The sequence below is a fragment of the Arachis stenosperma genome, chromosome 3 (genome assembly GCF_014773155.1).
Source record: "Arachis stenosperma cultivar V10309 chromosome 3, arast.V10309.gnm1.PFL2, whole genome shotgun sequence".
Taxonomy (NCBI): Eukaryota; Viridiplantae; Streptophyta; class Magnoliopsida; order Fabales; family Fabaceae; genus Arachis; species Arachis stenosperma.
The window spans coordinates 118732831-118752360 of record NC_080379.1 but is presented as its reverse complement, the minus strand read 5'-3'; the positions used below and the strand labels follow the sequence as shown (position 1 = coordinate 118752360).

Genomic DNA, 19530 nt, shown 5'->3' with positions numbered 1-19530 from the left:
GGTTTGAGTGCAGTACCACTCTCTTGCCTTTCCCTCCAGAGAAAACGGGAAGGCTTTTAATAGAATAAAAACTTCATCAGCGCCATCACGCTTAACAGTAGAGCAAGCGGTCTGGAAATCTCTAAGATGCTTGATAGGCTCTTGAGCAGGTAAGCCATGAAATTTGGGCATCAAGTTGAGTAGTGAAGACTTTATTTCAAAATCTACAGCTACTGCTAGGTGGTGTGCCTGGAATGGTTGGAGCGTAAAATCAGGGGCTCATTCCTCTTGAATGGTGACTCTTCTGGGCGCTGCCATGTCACCTGCACGTAAATGAACTGGATCAGTAGAAAGGGGGTTTGTTTCTTCCTTAAATGACGGTTCAGGTTCGTCCTCAAAGAGGAGTCGCCTACGCCTAGCTCGCCTTATATGTGAAAGAGTTCTTTCAATTTCAGGGTCAAATGCTGGCAAGCTTGGATCAGGAAGCGAACGCGTCATTTAACGAAAGAAACTTACAGTTCATAGTGATAGAATGAAAAGAAAAAAAATTGCAATAAAAATAAATACCAATCAATGAATTAACACACTGTTGCAACTCCCCGGCAACGGCGCCAAAAATTGATGGGGTGGAAATTGGTGAATTAAAAATTATTAAAATGTGTACGTTGCAAGTATAGTTCTTAACTCACCAGAAATCCACTTATCAATTTAGAAAGGTGTCACAGAAATTTAAATTTTAAAATACTGAGAGTATGAATCCCAGGTCGTCTCCTAACGAGTTGCAGAAAAGTGTGTTATTTTATTAATCAGATGTTTTCAAAAAGGTTTGAGTTGAGTCAACAAGAAATAAAATTGGAGAATTTAAATAATGTAAATAAAAGCCTTGATTGGGAGTTGATTAGTTGGAAGTTCCGCTATTGTTGGATTACTCTCTAGATTAATTGATAATTGAAGGTTATCCCATTTAGTTATCTCTTACTAGGTAAGGGAAAGATAAACAAGTTGGAATGCTATGCCCATTCACAAGTTGCAATCCACTTAATTAAAAGGGATTGGTGTCAGTGACTAGAGGGCAAGCCAACAATAACCCAATTACAATTTTTCTTTCAAGTCTTCCAACTCAATTGGTTCCTTTCAATCAACTCCCCATCAAGTTAGGGAACTACTCGCTCATTGTGAATGTAAAATTCATGACATATGAAAAGGAATTAAAGAAAGACATTGTAAATAAAAATCAAAATAATCAAATAAAAATAAAAGTAATCCTTGTATTAAGCAAATCCTAATAATATTCCAATGGTAAAATTAACAAAGCAAAGGACATGGAAGAGTAAAGCCAAGTAAAGAAAATGAACTAGAATGACGAAGTCCTGATGAGGTAATAACTCTTCTCAGTATCCCAATGCAAAAAGTGAGAGAAAAATAAAATCCTAAGATTATCAATGTGTAGAGAGAAAAACCTAGAGGAGGAGTAAAAAACTATATCTAAAACTAAAACTGTGTAGAATGAATGTTGTCTTTGGTTTCTGCATGTTCTCTGGCTCTAGTCTGCTGTTCTGGGCCGAGAACTGGGTCAAAATAGGGCCCAAAAATCACCCCTAGCGGAATTTGCAGATTCTGCAGATCGCGCACGTCACGCGATCGCGTCGTCCATGCGGACGCGTCGCTTGTGCTTTTCCAATCCGCGCGGTCGCGTGAGCCATGCGGCTGCGTCACTGCGATTTTTCCTCTTTCGCGTGAACGCGTGAGCCATACGGCCGCGTCACTTCTCGCTGATTACCTCCTCAATTTCTTGTGTTCCTTCCATTTTTGCTAGCTTCCTTCCTAATCTCCAACTCATCCATGCCCTATAAAGCCTGAAACACTTAACACACAGATCACGGCATCGAATGGGATAAAGGAGAACTAAAATGCATAATTAAAAAGTCTCTAGGAAGCAGTTTTCAACCATGTAATAACTTCAGGAAGGAAATATAAATGCATGCTAAATTAATGAATAAGTGGGTAAGGATCATGATAAAACCACATAATTAAACATAATATATACCATAAAATAGTGGTTTATCAAAAAGCTTAGACAAATGGAATCAATTTACAATGCCAATAACAAAATCCACATATAGGACGACACATACCTATGATGTTCTTCATCGTTAAAAGAAAATAACAGAGGACAAAAAAAATAAAATAATGATATTTTGCCACAGTATATATATGAAGAATTAAGAAATTTGAGAATAAATTGTTGTAACATTGAAGAACTCTCAACAACCAAGCCTGCATTCTTAAGCTCCTTGGCAAATACATTGTCGCAATCAAAGTCTTCATCTCCTTTAAGAATCGCCTCTCTCTTCAGAATCACCACACAAATCCCAAATACCAATTCAACATCCTCTTTCATTTTCCAAAACAAAATTTCCCCTCCTTCAACAAGTATTTCCAAGAAGAGATTTAAAAAATAAAGAATGAACCTTTAAATGAATGTGAAACTCAAATGGCGAGGCATTCTAAGAAACAAAATAATAATAAAATGGAAATAGAAAGAGAGAGATGAAAGAAGGGAAAGTGAAATGAGAATTGGAAGGGAATGTAGTTGTGTCATAGAATGGAACGGCCATTCGGCAGAACGGGAGGGTGTTCTTGTCATTGTTCGAACCTTCTTAATACATTTTTTCATATCCTTTTTCCATTTGACGCCTGTAATAAGCATCAAGGTTGTAGTACTTGCCAATACATATTGAACCAGTTGTCAATCCTAACAAGTATACAGAAAAATTCATTCAAGGTTTTAAATCCAAGTCAACATTGCACAACGAGGAGTTTAAGAAGATGACAATGTAAATGAAGGACAAAAACATCCCCAAATTGACAATTAGCAGACTCATGAGCAAAGATTACTTCTTATCTACAAAAGTATGCAGAGGCTTGTTCAAATTTAAATGAGTTAAAGTATAACTCTGCATGAGCTTACTTTTTGGAAGGAAAGGTAGCTGTGTTGTGATCCTCCATGAATCTGCACCAGAACCAGAAAAATTGTCTTACATTAAATTAACAAAGAACCTAATGTAAATACTTGAACCAAACAGTTATATAACACAAAGCAAGTTTATGTGTTTTTTCCACTTAACCTAATGTAAAAACTTAACTGATTACACAATGATCCATCACAACAGGAAATTGTTTCATAGAAGCTAGGGGTGTTCAAAACCGATCCGGACCGAACTAAACCGATAGACCGAACCGAAAAAATCGAAAACCGAATTAACCGAAAATCGAAAAGGTTCTTCAGAAAACCCTAAAATTAAAACTACCCCAACCCCACCCCCCATACCCCCACCCCCCCCCCCCCAAACGCGTTACACTTACAGCTGCACGAGTCCCTCCCCTCCCCGACTCCCCCCATGGAAACCTAACCCCGCTGCCCAAACCCCAGATCGGAGCCACCACCCACGCACCCACGCACCCAAATGGCCAGCAGTCACCCACCTTCTTCACTCCTTGTCCTTGATACTCGAAGTTGAAGGCAGCAGTCACCCACCCACTGCGAACACGAAGACGAAGACCCAGTCACCCACCCACCCACAGGACCTCCGACCTCACCACCTCCGACGTCACCGCCTCCACCCAGAAAGCCTCCACCCAGCAGCGTTTCTGGGTTCTGTAGGGTCACCTCACCACCTCCTACCTCGCCGCCTCCACCTAGAAGGCCTCCCACCCAGCCACCGATTCAAGTGCATATGGAGCCCAAGCCATCTATTCAGATAAACTTTACTGATGCATTCTTGCCTTGTTGTTGGTATTGCTGCTTGGTGTTTGCTGGTTAATGGTTATTGTTCAATGTTCAGTTTGTTCAGTTTGTGACTTTGTTCAATGTTCAGTTTGTTCAATGTTCAGTTTGTTCAGTTTGTTCAGGTTAGTTTAATCATCTTTTTTTGTACGTTAGGATCTAGGAGTTCAATTTTAATATAAAGATTGATAGAATTGAATAGATTTAACCTGAAAAATGATGTTAGGGATCTAGTTCAATTTTAATATAATCAATTAATCATTAACATAATTTAACCTGAAAAATAGTTTATAAGTAATGTTTACCATTTCATGTATGTTTCATATTGTTTTTTTATTTTTTGTAAAATTTTAGTTTTAACCACTTTCTTCCTCACATGAATACAGAAACGGGCAAAACAATGGGAAAATAGTAAATAGTTTGCCTTTTGCTTCAGATATAGGTGAATGATTGGAGTTGTTTTTTTTTTTCAATTTATTTATAGGATCAAAGTTTTGAATTTGGCTTCTAAAATAGAGGCTTTTAGTTTCTGGTTCCTTGCTTGTTTATTATTTGGTTTATTGTTGTTTATTGCCAAGTTCAATTTGTTGGTATAAAGGTTTATTACTTGTTCATTGCTTGTTTGGTTCATTGCTGGTTTAATTTGATATTATCAAGTTTTATTCTGTTTAGTGTTTAATTTGCCAAGTTCAATTTGTTCATTGCCAAGTTCAATTTGCAAATTCTGTTTAGTGTTTATTGCTGCCTTGCTGGTTTAATTTGTTCATTGCTTGTTCACATTATCAAGTGCCAATTCTGTTTGGTTTATAGCTGGTTTAGGGCTGGTTCATTGCTTGTTTATTATTTGGTTTATTGCTGTTTATTGCCAAGTTCAATTTGTTGGTATAATGGTTTATTGCTTGTTCATTTCTTGTTTGGTTCATTGCTGGTTTAATTTGAGATTATCAAGTTTTATTCTGTTGAGTGTTTAATTTGGCAAGTTCAATTTGTTCATTGCCAAGTTCAATTTGCAAATTCTGTTTAGTGTTTATTGCTGCCTTGCTGGTTTAATTTGTTCATTGCTTGTTCACATTATCAAGTGCCAATTCTGTTTGGTTTATAGCTGGTTTAGGGCTGGTTCATTTGCTTGTTTATTGTTTGGTTTATTGCTGTCTATTGCTAAGTTCAATTTGTTGGTATAATGGTTTATTGCTTGTTCATTTCTTGTTTGGTTCATTGCTGGTTTAATTTGAGATTATCAAGTTTTATTCTGTTGAGTGTTTAATTTGGCAAGTTCAATTTGTTCATTGCCAAGTTCAATTTGCAAATTCTGTTTAGTGTTTATTGCTGCCTTGCTGGTTTAATTTGTTCATTGCTTGTTCACATTATCAAGTGCCAATTCTGTTTGGTTTATTGCTGGTTTAGGGCTGGTTAATGGTTATTGCTTGTTTATGTAGTTTGACGTCAATTCAAGTGAGAATATGAGCGACACTGGATTGCCTCCAGTTCCTATTCCGAATGAATCAACAAGCATCAGATCTCCAACTGCTTTGCCTCCTGTGCCAGCTCCTCAACGAAACACAAGAAAGCTTGCTAGTAGAGGCCGAGGGAAAAGGCGGGCTGTTGAAGAAGCTCCTGTTGATGACTCTGCTGAAACTGAGACCGACGAAGGTAAGAGAAAACCCTCTAGACCTAGGTCTTGGACATGGGATCACTTTACTAAAGATGAAACTAGTAATCCACAGTATCCTAGAGCTAAATGTAATTGGTGTAGGGCTAGTTATGCATGTGATACACATAAAAATGGCACTAGTAACATGAAAAATCACTTGTTGTCGTAATGCAAAAAATTTCCGAAGGAGGCATTAGATCCTACCCAAAAGATTCTTTGTTTTCAAGATGTGGTAAAAGATGATAGGAGAGGGATAGGTAGTTCACTTTCTGCCGTGTCATTTGATGTTGATCGTTGTAGACAAGCATTTGCTAGAATGATTATTGTGGATGAATTGCCTTTTCGCATGTTGAGGGGGAGGGTTTTCGTTATTATACGAGTTGTTTGCAACCCAAGTTTCCAATTCCTGGAAGGCTCACAGTTGCTAGGGATTGTTGGAAGCTTTATTTGAATGAAAAAATTAAGTTGAAGTCTGTTTTCTCTCAACCAAATCAAAATGTTTATTTGACAACTGATTGTTGGTCATCTGTGCAAAACTTAAACTATCTTTGCCTTACTGCTCATTACATTGATACTAATTGGAAGTTGCAAAAAAGAATCTTGAATTTTTGTGCTATCAAAAATCATAAGGGAGAAACAATTGGTAGGAAGATTGAGAGATGTTTGTTGAGCTGGGGGATATCCCGGGTTTTTGCTATCACTGTTGATAATGCTAGTTCAAATGATGTTGCACTTTCTTACTTGAAAAATAGAATGGAGGATTGGAACTCACATCCATTAAGGGGAGAGTTTTTACATGTTAGATGTTGTGCTCATATTTTAAATCTTGTTGTGAATGATGGGTTGAGAGAAATGCATGAGTCAATTTTAAAGATTAGAAATGCGGTTCGGCATATGCATGCATCACCTGGTCGTACTGAGAGGTTTAAAACTATGATTAAGGAAGCTAGAATTCTGGAAAAAGGCACTGTCCATTTAGATGTTCCTACCAGGTGGAACTCTACCTTTTTAATGCTTGAAAGTGCTTTGAAGTTTCAAAAGGCATTTAAACGTTTGGGGGAGAGAGATTTTGAGTTTGCTATGATGGCTGGTGGGATTCCTAGGTCTGAGGATTGGGAGAATGCAAGGCATTTTGTCAAATTTTTAAAAATATTTTATGAGGTTACTAACAAAGTTTCTGGTTCAACGTTTGTGACATCTTCTCAACACTTTAATGACTTTTGTAAAATATTGTCTACACTTAAGCATTGGATGGGAAGCTTAGATACGGTACTTTCAAGCATGGCTCAGAAAATGAAGTCCAAGTATGATAAGTATTGGGGAAATATAAAGAATACAAACATGATGATTTTCATTGCAGTTGTTCTTGATCCTAGGTATAAGCTTCAATTGATTAAGTGGAGTTTTGAAAAGTTGTATGAAAAAGAAGATGCTGAATTTTTAACATCAAAGGTAAAGGAGACGCTTTTCAAGGTGTTTGATAGCTACAGGCTGTTTGGTGGTAACTATCAAAGGTCTACTCGGCAAGATCCTCCTGAAATTAGCACACAAGAGCTTGAGGCACATGAAACTTCTTTTGCTATGGAATTTGAGAAGGAAATGCAATTCAATGAGGGTGTTAACAAGAATGAGGTGGAGTTATATCTTATGGAGGCATTAGAGAAGAGTGGCGTGCAATTTGACATTCTAAATTGGTGGAAAGTGAATTCCACTAAATTTCCAATTCTTGGGGGATTGCAAGAGACGTCTTAGCCATGCCAGTTTCCACAGTTGCTTTAGAATCGACATTTAGTACTGGAGGAAGGGTGTTGAATAATTATATGAGTTTTCTAACTCCGATGACAGCTGAAGCGTTAATTTGTACCCAAAATTGGCTTCGAAACTCTCCAAAACTTGTCCTTGAGGAACTCATCGAGAAATTGGAGAAGTTAGAATTAGGTATGGTTAAGTTTCTACTTATAATTTTCTTTATTTTAATCTAGTTTTTATTAATATATATTATTTGTTATGATTGTTTCTTGTTTTATATATTTTGTAGAAGTTGCACCCACTCGTGATCCCAATGAAGAAGATTCTGGTGTTGAGTCTGATTAAAGTACATCTTGTTAAGTTTTATAGTATGAATTGTTCTCCTTATATTATTATTATTATTGTTGTTGTTGTTGTTGTTGTTCTTATTATGTAATTTTTTTTATTTCAGGTTGGTTTGCATTATGAAGTTTTAGCTATTTTGTTGGAGAAGACACCATAACTTTGCTAATTGCTATCAGTTTAATGACAATTTATTTTTATTTTCAGTTGTGTTGACTGTTGAGCTATTAAACTTCTTTAATTGTCGTATTTGAATTCTATTGTCGTTATATTTCATTAGATCAAGACTTTGTTAGCTATTGTGTATTTTAGCTTGTTGATTTCAATCTTATGACATTGCATAATAGTATGGTAGAATTTTTTTTTATTTGATTGAAAAAACCGAACAAACCGAACCAAACTAAACCGATTTTAATTGGTTTGGTTTGGTTCGGATGACCTTGAAAAAAAAAACCGAACCAAACCGAACCGCAGCTTAATTAAACGATCGGATCGGATGGCTTTTCCTTCAAAAACTGAACCAAATCGCACTGCAAACACCCCTAATAGAAGCTGCAATTCCTCCTCCTTAACTAAAATAACAAAAGATATGTAATTGATTTAAATCTAAACCCTAAACCTATTGCAAGCGCTTACTTTATTTTGACCTAAACATCAAGACTGAAATCACGACCAATAGATAACAAGAAATCACAAGTTGATATCAATTCTGAATGAAGAAAATGGAATCGAGAAAAAGAAAAGGTTTACAGCGACGATGTCAGGGTCACACCAGGGAAGCTGATCTTTGCCAGAGAAGAAGTTACCAACGGAGTCCACTATCATTCCGTGCTTCGCTTCAAGCTTCGCTATTCAACAATAACCACCGAGTTTCCACCGAGTTGAGCTGAGTTCCATGAATCGATGCAGACATGACGAGAGCAGCGGTGGAGGGAGCCCATGCGACGCAAGGATGACAGAGAGAGATCCTGCAACGTGAAACGTGGCGACAGCGGTGGAAGAAGCTGGTGCGATAGAGAGAAGAAGCAACTCGGTGACGGATAGAGGAACACGCTCATTGAATTTGTGTGGAGTGTGAATGGAGCTCGATAGTTGGGGATAAAATTAGGGTAAACTCTATTTCCGAGGAAAAATTTTAAATTACAGACAGATTTTTTGTCTGTAATAGTTTAATAAAATGCATCGTCTTTATCCATTTAATTACAGACGGATTTTCTGTATGTAATTATTTCCCACGAAAAAAAATTAATTTTTTCGACAGAATTATCGACGAATTCTCTTTTCCGTCTGTAATTTATGCTAATTTATTTTTTTTGTTTTTCGATAAAAAAATCCCTTTGAAATTCCGTCTGTATTTCCGTGGGATAAAATTCGTTGAACATATTCGTCTGTAATAACTAGTTTTCTAGTAGTGCCTTATGAAAAGAAATTATCTAAAATAAATCAAGAGAAGAGATTAAAGATAAATAAATTTAAGAAAAAAATACTTTTATTAATGTACAAATAAGCAATATAAGAATAAAATATGGAATAATAATAAAAAATAATATTTTAGACAAAATAATAAAAGAATTTTCACAAGTTAAGATAGCAGTTTTAACGTTACTCCGGACGATGTTTCTCTTGAGAATGTCTAAAAAATTTGAATGTTTACTACTACATGTCATATAATGAAAAGACATTTAATTTAATTTATTTTTAACTTGCTAGATGATTATCTCAACACTGCAAATCTAATCAAATAATCATTTATTATTCTAGTTTTCATTTAAAGAGATAAGTTTAACTCTTTAAGATGTTTTTTTTTAAACTTTAACCCTTTTTTCAACGAGTGAAGTACCAACTCGATTCCTGTCTATTTCCTCAAATGACAAGGCGACCCTTAACCAAAAACAGGTTTTATTTCAATCCATGACCCTGTATTCCGTTTGCCAACCCGGTCCTTCTATCACTTTCACAGCAAAAACTCGACGAAAATTACTGACGTGTGAAGGCAAGGGTATGACACGGATGGCTTGGGTAGTTACGTGGAAGATGAAATCCCATGTGGCTAGGTGAAATGGACAGGGTCCTTTTTGTCTTCGTCCACAACACAAAAACAATGGTGTTTTGAGGGTTCCAGGCGTCTTTATTAGACGAGTCTGGTCGTCTATCTTCCCTGTTTCGTGTATGGAACCGATACCACCATGAGCAATAGCAAAGATCGTGGGATTGGAAGAGATGCGTCGAACGATGAGGGTAGGAGTATTTTTGTGAGCTCCGTTGGTAGTGCTGGAGCGAGAAAGAAGAAAAGATTAGAAAAGATTCGTTGTCCCGAAATGCAATTATGGGATTCATGCAATTCTATTCATGTCGTCAACACAGTCGAACCCTAAGAGGCTATTCTTTGGATGTCCAAATTTTAAGGTATGAAATAGGTAGTTATGTTGATATTCCTGCCAAGATCTATAGCAAGCATCTCTTTGTTGCAATTTGAGTTTTCCTTTTTTTTTACTGTGCAAATTGCAGAATGTCATTGCAAATATTTTCAGTGGCTAGATGAATATGTTTCATTGTTTCAAGAGGAGCAAATAAATGTTGACAATCCTTATGCTTGGAATCCAAAGCAAAATAATTTGTTGGATGCAGCTTTTTGATGGAGGAAAAAGTGACAAAGCTAGAGGACAGAGTTTTAGGTTAGAATTGCAGATGAAAAATTCTAGGCATGTTAAGTGTAATAGGAGGTTTAGTTATCCATTGATATCTGTTGTGTTTGTCATTGGAGTTGTATTTGCAAATTATCTCTGTTAGTCGTTAGACTGTATAGCAGATAGTTAGTGTATGATGTTGGTTTTGTGTTGGAAGTACCTGTTGCTGAAATAGTTGTATTGTATCACTTAACAGTGTGAATCCGAGATTATTAAATGAAACAATTGTGTTGGTTGTTTAGAAAAGATTCATTGTGTCAAAAAATAGAATGTGTTATACTCGAATTCTTTCATTCCATGAAAAGTAATTCAGTAATAAGTAACAGTAATATGTAACATTAACAACTTCATACAGCCACCAAATGCCAACATGTTGTGTACAAAATAACTCCAAAAGTGGACAACATATAGCCCTATACCAACATCAGCAACACAGATAAATAAAGTATTATAGGTCCTTAATTCACATAGGCTATCAAAACAGAAAGCAAAAAACTGTTTATTGTGGCTGTATGTAAGCTAGTTTATCAAAAAGTAATCATCTACTTGTTGGGATATAAACCTAGGACTACACTTCTAATTCTTCCTAGGAGGCCTAAATCCAGGAGTGGGCCTAGATTTCTAGTTCTTCCTAGGAGGCCTAAATTCTGGAACCCTCAAAACGCCATCGATTTTGTGTTGTGGACAAGGACAGAAAGGACCCCACTACAAGAAAAACACCCATTCAGGTACACTTAAAAAGTGTAGCCAAAAATAAAAAAAAAAAAGTGATGTCTTAGGCTATGGCTACGCTTTCTGTGGTGATTCTTATTCGGCCGTTGCCTATTCTCAAAGGCTACACTTTTCTACACCAAAGGCTACGTGATGAGCGGATAATTTATACGCTTTTTGCATTGTTTTTACATAGTTTTTAGTATGATTTTTAGTTAGTTTTTAGTTTTTTTATTAGTTTTTATGCAAAAATCACATTTTTGGGCTTTACTATGAGTTTGTGTGTTTTTCTGTAATTTCAGGTATTTCCTGGCTGAAATTGAGGGACCTGAACAAAAATCTGATTCAGAGGCTGAAAAAAGACTGCAGATGCTGTTGGATTCTGACCTCCCTGCACTCAAAATGAATTTTCTGAAGTTACATAAGCCCAATTGGCGCGCTCTCAATTGCGTTGGAAAGTAGACATCTTGGGATTTCCAGCAATATATAATGGTCCATACTTTGCCCGAGTATTGATAACGCAAACTGGCATTTTAACGCCAATTTTCTACCCTTTTCTGGCGTTAAACGCCAGAACTGGAATAAAAGTTGGAGTTAAACGCCCAAACTGACACCAAAGCTGGCGTTTAAATCCAGGAATAGACTATGCACGTGAAAGCTTCAATGCTCAGCCCAAACACACACCAAGTTGGCCCCGGAAGTGAATTTCTGCACTATCTATCTTAGTTTATCCATTTTTCTATAAACCTTTGTTACTAGTTTAGTATAAAAACTACTTTTAGAGATTCATTTTGTACCTCACGATATTTTACATCTGAATTTTTATCTTCTACGGCATGAGTCTCTAAACCCCATGGTTAGGGGTGAGGAGCTCTGCTGTGTCTCGATGGATTAATGCAATTATTTCTGTTTTCTATTCAATCACACTTGTTTCTATTCTAAGATATTCATTCGCACTTCAACATGATGAATGTGATGATCCGTGACACTCATTACCATTCCCAACTTATGAATGCGTGCCTGACAACCACTTCCGTTCTACCTTAGATTGAGTGTGTATCTCTTGGGTTCCTAGTTCACGAGTTTGATTGCCTCTCTTGACAACAGAGTGATCAAATCCGTGAAACCAGAATCTTCGTGGTATAAACTAGAATCAATTGGTAGCACTCTTAAGATCCGGAAAGTCTAAACCTTGTCAGTGATATTCCGAGTAGGATCTGAGAAGGGGTGACTGTGACGAGTTTCAAACTCACAAATGTTGGGCGCAGTGATAGTGTGCAAAAGAATCAATGAATCCTATTCCAACACGAGTGAGAACCGACAGATGATTAGCCCTACGAAACCATAATTGGACCATTTTCACTGAGAGGACGGATGGTAGCCATTGACAACGGTGATCCACCAACATACAGCTTGCCATGGAAAGAGCCTTGCGTGCGTGAAGAAGACAACAGAAGGAAAGCAGAGATTCAGAAGACAGAATATCTCCAAAACCTCAACCTGTTCTCCATCACTGCATAACAAGTATTATTCATTTCATGTTCTTTTGCTTTTTACAAACAAAACTCTTTTTCTTAATCTCCTGACTAAGATTTACAAGATAACCATAAATTGCTTCAAGCCGACAATTTCCGTAGGATCGACCCTTACTCACGTAAGGTATTACTTGAACGACCTAGTGCACTTGCTGGTTAGTGGCACCGAAGTTGTGAGAAGTGTGAATCACACTTCTATGCACCAAATTTTTGGCGCTGTTGTCGGGAATTGTTCGAGTTTGAACAACAGAATATTTATCTTGTTGCTTAGATTAGGAATAGTTTATTTTTGTTGGTTTAGAGTCTTTTGTTTGAGTTTAACTTCATGTTTTAAGTGTGGTGTCCTCTTTGTGCTTTTTCTTTTTTATTTTCAAAAAATTGTGTTTGATTTTCTAAAAATTTTTTAGTTTCGTGTCTTTTGTTGCTTTTTATCTTATACATTTTCGAATTATTAGTGTTCCAAGTATAAAAATTTTTAAGTTTGGTGTCCTTTTTCTTAAAAATTTTTAAAATTTGTTCTTAGTGTTCATCTTGATCTTCAAAGTTTTTTTGGTGTTCATCTTGACATTCAAAGTGTTAGCCAATAAACCACAATAATAATCAGCTTAATCTTCATTATCATCCTCAATATTATCCTGCATAATTATATAAAAAAATAATTAGAAAAATATTTATAATGACATTCACAATTATAAAAATTAAAAAATCAAACTCAAAACTATCAATGACTGATATCATTAATTCTTTCTGTACTGTGTGCAAGTTTCACCAATGCATAATAGTGTTTCACAAATCTAAATTTAGAATTCAAAGATCAAAAAAGCATAAGCTATAAACCATAAGATAAAATGCTATAAATGATTGGGGGAACAAGCAGATTCACAAGAAATATTCAAGTTGCAGTTTATATCCAATCAATTATTAAGGAGATTAAATTGTGTAATATACAATGAATTGCCTGTTGCTGCTGTCCAATGTGACATTTGGTAATTGGTAATGATAGTGTGATTACTCATTAGTCATTAACCACTTCTGGGGGATTGCTTGGGGAAACTCTAACTAAGCAAAAGGGGGCCTTTTTTGCAATATTTTATTTATTTTTATTTTTATTTTATAATTATATAAGACTTTATGAGAGGAAGAAAGATACTGAATGCAAAAATGGATATAAGTGTTGAAAAGGATCTTGTATTTTGCATGGAGAGAATATATCATATTATGAACAAGAGGGAGAGTTAATTTTTATACCCAATGAAATAGAACACACAGATGCTAATGTTTTGAAACTTTTAAATAATTATGATTTTTTTAATTTACAATTAATTACTTACTCTTCTTAAAATAAGTTTTCTATTAATAGTATTATTAAGAAGGCATCAAAGTTTGGCATTCCATTTGGGCCTATGATATTAAGTCATGATGATTATAGTATTACTAAATTACGAATTGAGATTAGGGTATAATAGTCAAGTTAGGGGAAGGGCGTGTGTGAGGAAGGTGTGAAAAAAAAAAGAAACAGGGCAAGTAATATCTAAATTACAAATTGGTGCAAGTTATTGCTAAATTATGTGTTGCAATAAATAACTAACCTGAAATAAAGTTACATTTCTCTCTAACTTTGATATGTATTGCAGCTTCCTATGTGCAGAATGTCTATTTGCCAAGAATCTAACACAAAACAAATAAGAATTTTCAGTCAAAATCATAAAAATGTAATGTAAAGCAATTTCATATAATAATTGTTAATAAAATTCATTGGTCACCATTCATAATGAACTCAAATGCAAATTACAGAAAATGCATATAATAATTCTCAATAAAATGCTAAGCCAATATCCCTAAATAACTGCATAGAGCATGCACCAAAGTAAAATTATACTGAAACACTTAGCCAAGCATAATTACAGAAAATAAGAGATCAAGTTTCAATTCCTATGTGACAATCATTAAATGTCTCCACTAATACGTTTAGCCAAGCATCCAAACTGATCATTTTCGAAATTTTAATGAGTCAGTGGTCCATTTCTTTGTTTCAAGTTTCAACATCCTTATAAAATCCCTGTTCTTCAATCATATGTAATTCAAATGCAAATACAACATACTTCTAAATTAACCACACAGAAAAAGAAATACCAAAATTACATGCCCAGCAACCTCGTGGCTAAAATTTTGGAGAAAAGTGGAGTTTGTCCCTGAAAGGCCAAAGCATAAAAAGAAATGACAAAATGCATAACTTAATTCCAAAGTCTTCAGCAATAATTTGTATCTTTCACCTATTAATACACACAATTGTATAAGTTCACTCAACTAACGAACTCCGTCGACTAGTAACATGGTACCAAAATCAACATTTTGTAGACACAGTCATGAATGCAGCATAAATATTGTTGTTACTATAACCACTGAAATTGCATCAATGCAGGAATTGCAGCCATGTGAACCAATTTTTCCATGAAATTAATTTTTAATTTGATTCACATGTTAATGAGATAGAAATTACAACTTACAATATGTAACATGATAGAGGAAAAGCATTAATTAAACATGTATTGAACATTCAGGATATGCAAATTATTTCAACAATAATAGCTACGCACATAGACAAATGTGAACAGTGTGCGGTGTTTCTATTGAATATTGAAACCAAAAATTCAAGGAAACCCAATTGAATAATTCGAGCGAACCATAAATACAGTAGAAGTTAGTATACTATTCAATGATCAAATCTTACGGATTGGAGAAAAAGAAATTAACAAAAACACAAAAAATGCTTGACAGTTAGTACTATGGTAGTAGTAGTGGGCAGGGAATCAAATTTCTGGAAGCTTTGGTGGAAGTTATGCATGTCTTCCATAAAGGATTAATTAACTAATTAATTATATATCAACTTAAAAAAATAAAAAATAAAAACAGAATCAATATGGAGACAAAACTAAAGTGATGTAGTAAAGAGCAGACACCACTTACCACTCTTGGAGGAAAACAAAAATCAGTTCGAATGCATCCTTTGGAAGTGTCACACCTAACTCTTCGAGCTCCCTTCTGAAAAAGAACTCAACACACTATTATCTCTGAAATTACCACAACAATGACATATCTGGCACATGCATCAACTTGGTTTATTCTCAAATTTCAACATTCTAATTGTAATACAAGAAATAAATAAGAGCATAGTAGCTGTGTTTGTGGTTATCGACCGGAAATCGCTTTCAAAAATCGAAACCCTAAACCCCTCAAATTTCAGAACCAAATGGATATTAATACATACCTAATCGACGACGTGAGCACAGAGACAACGATGAGAAGCGCAGAGATCGACGATAGTGAGGGCGGTGCAGCGATGATCAGTGTAGGAGGGTGAAGAGGAGCGACGGTCAGTGCGCAGCGATAGTGTGTGGCCGTGAGTGGTGAGTGTGCAGCGATGTGATGAGTGGTGAGTGGGGGGCGACGACGGGCAATGGCGGTAGTGAGAAGGTTTTCGATCTTTGCGATGGTCAGCTCTCTGAAAGGGTTTTCTTCGCGCTTTGGAGGTGATGAGTGTGCTTTGGAGGGAAACAAAAAATAAATGTGAGCTGAGGCCTGAGTGTGCTTTCGGGAAAATTTGGAAAAAAATTCTGCAAGGGTCAAGCTTTTGGCTTTAGATACATTTGCCATCACTTTTGAAGTGTATCTAAAATTTAACAAATAAATTACCTTATAAAAACTCTTTTTTTAATACGAAAATTTGACGATAAATATCAACATACGGCTATACTTTATAAACAATTTCTATAATATTTAAGGCTACATTTTTTAAATGATACCACAATTATGTATATTTTTCTCTTATAAAAAGGCAATACGGAGAAAAGCGTAGTCTATTTTGTGAATAGACTACGCTTTTCAAATGTAGCTTAAAAAAAGTGTGGCTGAATAGGTATTTTTCTTGTAGTGTCCTGTTTATTTCACCTAGCCACATGGGATTCTATCTTCCACATAACCACCCAAGTCATCCGTGTCATACCCTCACCTTCACGCGTCAACGATTTCCGTCAAATTTTTGTCGTAAAAATGACAGAAGAACCGAGTTGACAGACGAAGTACAGGGTTAGAGACCGAAATAGAACCTATTTTTGGTTAAAGGTCGTCTTGTCATTCGGAAAAATGGACAGAGATCAGATTGGTACTTTACACTTTTTCCAACATCCATATGAAAAATTTTATTTTCTTTTTAACCATATTTTGAGAGATCATAATTATCCATACAAAATGAAATTTTACTTTTTATATGCAATCTCAATGCATATGTGACGTATTTATTAAGAATTAAATCAATATTTTTATTTCAAGACCTAAATACAAAATCTTTTATCTACGTTATAAATAATTTGTTATTTTAATTAATTTTATTTTTATTATTTGTATACGAATTTAATAAATAAAAAATTAAATCAATACACACATTTAGATATGCCAAATAAAGCAAATAAAAGAGGGACAAGATTATGGATAAGACATGAAAGGAATGTCAAACAGCGTGTTTGGATTAGAGGCAGCTCATAACGTTTAGATGCCTCATAACTGCTTTATTCTTCTTTAGATGTTTTTTGAAGGTTGCCAAAAGCCAAATCCATCTTCTTAACTATTCAAAAATTTCCAATCATAGAAGCAGGTAGAACCGGAGAAGCTCCTTTGGAACGACGCTCCTAATGCCTGCCACGTGCGTGCTTTAGTAACAATTTGATTTTCTTATGTAAATTGGTAAGCTCGTGATTCACTGAGAGTCCAAAGTCTTGGCTTGTTATGGAGTGTATGTGATCATTACCTGTATGTACCATTTAGCGATCCTCCCTGTACCATTTATCAAAACCTCTCAAGTGCTAAGATTTGGAGGCCCCACAAGATAAGGTCAATGGCTTCCACATTATTAAATGTAACAACTAACATTCTATTTTATGCAGTATAAAAGGAGCTTCTATGCCCGGCCAATGAGAACAAAGCTGAAGAATCAGTTGAGGGTTTGCTTGCTCACTCTCCCTCAAGGGCTTCTAATTGCTAGCACCAACCTCTTCATTTTTTTTTTTTATTGGGTACAAGTATGGCAAGAAACCCTTGATGAGGAGTGAATAAACTATCCCTTACAAAGCTTTCCATCATTATTATTCACACAATCAAAGCTTTAATCCCGTGGAGCATTCATTACTCTCTCTCCCTCAAGGGCTTCCAAATTGCTTCTCATGAAACAAGTTTGAGGCCTTTTTGGGAGCGAGTATAGTGTTTGTTACTTCTTAATTTATTTAGAAGGATAAATTCAATGTGTATGGAGCTTGATAGGATTTGTTCAACGTGTCTTGAGTTGCTCAAATTCCTTTAGTTCCTAGCTGATTTATTGCTCAAGCACTTTCTCCTTTATATATCTAGGTTAGGTTGTTACCTGCTTTTTAAGCATTTTTAATTATTAAAGAACTTGATAAGTCATCTTATATATCAAGTTAAAAAAGGAGGACATATATATGGCTATAGAAAATGAAATGATATTTGAAGAGGGCGCTATAGTGGTCAACGGAAGTGGTCTGGGACTTGTACTTTATTTTTGCTATTAAAAAAAAAGGAAATGAATTATTTTATATTAGAAAAAATTCTAAGAATCAACAGCACAGTTTTAGTATAAAAAAAATGAAAATTAGTATTAGAGTAAATACAAAATAAATAAATAAAAATATTGTTCAGTTAACATTTTTAAAAAATAAATAAAGTTTTAGTTAAAATTTTTTCCTGGAACTCCGGAAGTGAGAATCCTAATTGAATTTTTTCTTTTTATTATTTGTATGAAGCGTGTTCTCACTTCTCACATGTTCTAATGTGACTCTAGATAAAACTTCGGTTGAGACTTGCAGGCAGAAGTTGCTCTTTAATTTGTAGGATAGAAAGAGAGATGGTGTAGCTGACTGGCTGTACACATAAAGTGGGGGAGCTAGCAGGGAACCTTTTGTAAGAGAAGGAGCATGTGTAGATAGAATAAGATGAATTTTGTGGGGGGCAGCATGTGAAATTGATTCTGAAACCCCATTGCTCAAAACTGGAAGCAAGTAACACAACTAGGCGTCTAGGCCCTGTCCCTTTTATTACCTAAACTAGCAAATCCTGTTTCCCCTTCTCACTTCTCACTTGGCCAATTCACTTCCTTCCGTGAATCACCCCAATGCCAATACGAGTATAGGACAATTGATAAAAGCTATAATAATTATCCTCTGATTCAATTTAATTTCTAATTTTTTTATGCATCTTCTATCATTATTATAAAAAAAAATTTTACATGAATACTTACATGAAGTTAGATTTAGATTATTCAGTCAAACATCAAATATATTAAATTATTTATGATTCGCCGTATAACTTTTACATAAAGATATTTTTATGGAAATAACAACTTTTTTATTATTTTATTCACCCTAATTATTTACTTTATCATCAAACTTAAAAAAATCAATTATAAAAATTAATTCTTATATATTTATATATAAATATATATGTTGTTTTACTTATTTTTAATATAAATTTTTGATAATATTAAAAAAATAAAAAAAGCCAGAATTTTTTATTTAATATTTATTAATAATTATAATAATTAATATATATTAAATAAAAAATATTTTAACTGATTTTGACTAATTATTTTTTGTTATCAAACATTTTTATTGCAGTAATTATAAAGGAAAGCAGAGCTGAGAGCAGGCCCCAGCTTTGGTGTATTATTAGCTGAATGAAATCAGCTAAGTCTGGTCCCGTTGTTATCCTTGCCTTGCTGTATTAAGTGACATATTCATGCTTACTTTGGAGGAGTCAATGTCAATTCTCACTTCTCTCTTTGTCATGTAATTTTCTATGGCTGCCAATCCACACCTAACTATAATTATTCTGAAGTCTACACTTTCGTCGCTCTCAATATTTTTTTTATTTAAGAAACATGAACACCATGCTGGTTTGAGTTTATTTTTCTTTTTCGGCGGTGAGATCCGTTGCATATATGGTTATAATAAGAGTTTATGATCACAATGTCACTACAATATAATGTAAAATATTAGGATTAATTAGAATATCTTTCATGAC

General features: G+C 35.0%; 1 long non-coding RNA gene and 1 pseudogene across 1 annotated transcript; one reads left to right on the top strand and one right to left on the bottom strand.

Moving 5' to 3' along the window:
- The first annotated feature begins 3716 nt into the window (after window positions 1-3716).
- LOC130966626 (zinc finger BED domain-containing protein RICESLEEPER 2-like) lies at window positions 3717-7511 on the top strand (annotated as a pseudogene).
- Window positions 7512-9136: 1625 nt separating this feature from the next.
- LOC130968074 (uncharacterized) lies at window positions 9137-16050 on the bottom strand. The gene is made up of 4 exons (XR_009081506.1): window positions 15710-16050; window positions 15409-15483; window positions 14031-14109; window positions 9137-13076 (listed from the first exon to the last, which is right to left on the bottom strand). It is a non-coding gene; the product is annotated as an uncharacterized LOC130968074 (long non-coding RNA).
- Between the last annotated feature and the right edge of the window lie 3480 nt (window positions 16051-19530).